The sequence below is a fragment of the Charadrius vociferus genome, unplaced genomic scaffold (genome assembly GCF_000708025.1).
Source record: "Charadrius vociferus isolate BGI_N301 unplaced genomic scaffold, ASM70802v2 scaffold259, whole genome shotgun sequence".
Classification (NCBI taxonomy): domain Eukaryota; kingdom Metazoa; phylum Chordata; class Aves; order Charadriiformes; family Charadriidae; genus Charadrius; species Charadrius vociferus.
Window position 1 is genome coordinate 4,735,105 of NW_009661368.1, and position 2,874 is coordinate 4,737,978.

Here is a 2,874-nt window from a genome sequence, read left to right on the forward strand (position 1 = left end):
CCTGGCCGCTGGTGACAGCCCCAACGGCAGCCCCCAGCAGCACACCCCCCCCCGCCATCGGCAAGTGCAAACCAACACGTTACGTCCCTCTCCTCTCCCTGGAGCGGGCACAGAGGGGGTTTCTTGGGGACAGAGGACACCCCTCACCCCACAAGCACCCCAGCTACGGATGCTGACCCACCCGCTTGTCCCACACACTAGCCAGCTGCGGAGAACAGAGAAGGAAAAGGGCCAAGAGTTTGCTCCTACATTTTGGGGCAAAACCCAGTGTTTCTTGAGCTGTGCCAAGCACAAGCTGTGTCTGCCAGCAGACTGCATCCCTGCTCACTCCACGGAGAGATCTGGGTTCGGACCTCAGTCCTGAGGGCTTCCAGTTGACCAAGGGAGAGTTTCTGTCTGCTTCGCTCTTGCAGGGTGCACCAGCGTTACTGGGATTTGCTCCTGCAGGCGAGGCTGAGGGCAGCCGGAGGGGGCTCATTCCCACCTGGGATGCTCGGGGTCTGCGTTACCTGGGAAGGACAAATGGGTTGGGGGACCGCTGAGCACAGGCAAACTCATTGCACTGGGGAGGGCCGCCCACGGGGCTGCAGTGGATGTGTCCATCAGTGTTCTCGAGCATCTGACTGTGCCCAGGGAAAGCACATCGGAGTTACTCTCCCCTCTCCCCACACAAATCTCTCCCCCCGGCTCCCCCTCAGCCTCCCTGAACGCCTCTCCCCACTGCTCCCATCCAGCACCACCGTGTTTCATCCCCGAACAGTTAATGCTTCAGACAACAAAGGAGCTGTTTCACACCCCTTTGGCCTCATCATAGGAAACCAGGAGTACAAATGGTTGGGATCACTTTAGTTGTTTTTTTTTCTAATGACAATGTGAAATAAATTGAAAAATTACCCATAAAATGCAGGTTTTCAGCATCTGGCTCAGCCTTACTTTCCATAAACAACCAAGCCCGTAACACGGCATCCCCATCGCGGATCTGCATGGGCTGGGGGGGACGGTGTGGGCACGGGCATGGCGGTGCCATCCTGGCACGGGAGCGGAGAAAAATACAGATATGGGAATGGCAGTGGAGATCCTTGAGCATTGGCAGCTGCACCGGTGCTCGCGGGTGCTGCCGATGATGGATGGCCATGGCCGCTGGTGCCCAGCTGGACTGTCACCCTGGCAGGGCTCACAGCAGCTCCTCACCCCGCAGCGGGGCCAGCCCAGCTCCCAAGGAGCTGATTGGGAATTTTTATTGTCCGGACCTGGAAGGAAAATGCTGTGCAAGAGCCAGGGAAGCGCCTCGTCCCCGGTCACGCTCTCCGGCTGCTGGCACAAGCGAGCGGATGTCGGAGCGAGCCCTGCCAGAGTGAGCCCCCTTTGCAGGAGGAGTGTGCTAATTAGGTGGCTCTCATTAGCACTGGGTCCTCAGGGACGGCACGCGGCAATTTGCTCAGCTCATCGCTGGGCTGTGCAATAGCGCGGAGGCTTTGCCAAGGCCAGCAGAGCTACTGGTCCCGGTGGGTGCCGGCTGTCCCCGAGGGAGCAGAGAAATCCTCTCGTTTGCCTTAATTTGGCTATTTATGACTACTCCTCTGAAAATTGCAGTGGGAAGGGGTGATGTGTTGACTGCTGATTAATCAGGCGGCTGTTACCTCTCTGTTGTGCCAGGATGTGTTTCGGGGGGCTGCTGGGGGTGGGGAGCTCGGCTGGCGGTGCCGGGACAGCAACCGCGGTGACTCACGGGTGATGCCGGGGAGAAGCAAGGCTGAGGCCGCGGGCGCTGCTGGCAGCTCCCGGCTCCCTCACGCAGCCCTGCTCCACGCCAGCGCAGAGGGGATGAAATGTTCCTCCTCCGTCTTCCAAAGCACCAGGGAGGAAGTGTCCAGGAAGATAATTTGGAAAGTTTGTTTGACACTTGAACACGCTTTCATCTTTGGAAAAAATGTTGGTGACCCTCCAAGGCAGCACCGCCTGCTTCCCAGCACGGCCGGCGCCCCGGGGCACGTGCCTGGGGAACCATCCCAGGGGCCATTTTCAGGGTGCCCGGAGCTCCGGAGGGAATAGCATGGTCCTGCTGGGGCCGCAGGTCAGCCCGGGATGCTGGCACAAAGGATGCTGGCACCAGGGATGCTGGCACCAGGGATGTTGGCACCAGGGATGCTCCTGGCCATGGCAGCAAAGTGAAAATGAAACGGCTGGAGCTGGTTGGCAGCAGGGGGAAGGAGACAGCAAGGGGCAGCGGGACGGAGGGAGCCTCCCCAGGAAGGCAGGGTTTTCTCCCCAGGTGCAATGAGCTCCCCGCAGCCACAAGGGCTGGAGCGGCTGCCGGGAGGGATATCTTCTCCAGCACAGAGGCCCTCGTGAATCCCGGGCGATGAATGTGGGTTTGATCAGGGGAGGGTTTGAGCGGATGGTAGTGGATAAGGAAGAAAAATATTTGGCATTCCTCTCCCATCATAACAAGCCCAGATGCTTGGACGGTGGCAGCCCACTTCCCACAGGAATGGAAAGTCACAGCCGCTCTCCGCGCCAGCTCGGCAGAAGCCCTTTCCCCTGCGCTTACGAAATGCCGGCTCCACCTAACGCCGCACCGTGGCCCTCACCGGGCATCCTGCAGCACGGCCGCCTCCATTACCCAGGTCCCCAACAGTGGCATTGCCCGTGACCCCCATTCCAGGGGAAGCAGAGCTCAGAGCTCAGCAGATACACAGGGAAACCCGTTGGGAATGGCCAAACTGCAGATTTACTGCCCGGAGAGGAGCCTGGTGCGGCCGGGTGCTCCTCCCTGTGCCGGCATATTGGGAACACCTGGGCCAGCACAGCCCCACAAGGGAGGAGAGCTCCGGCAAGGCCGGTGCCGCCGGGAGACATAATGGGAAGCAGCTC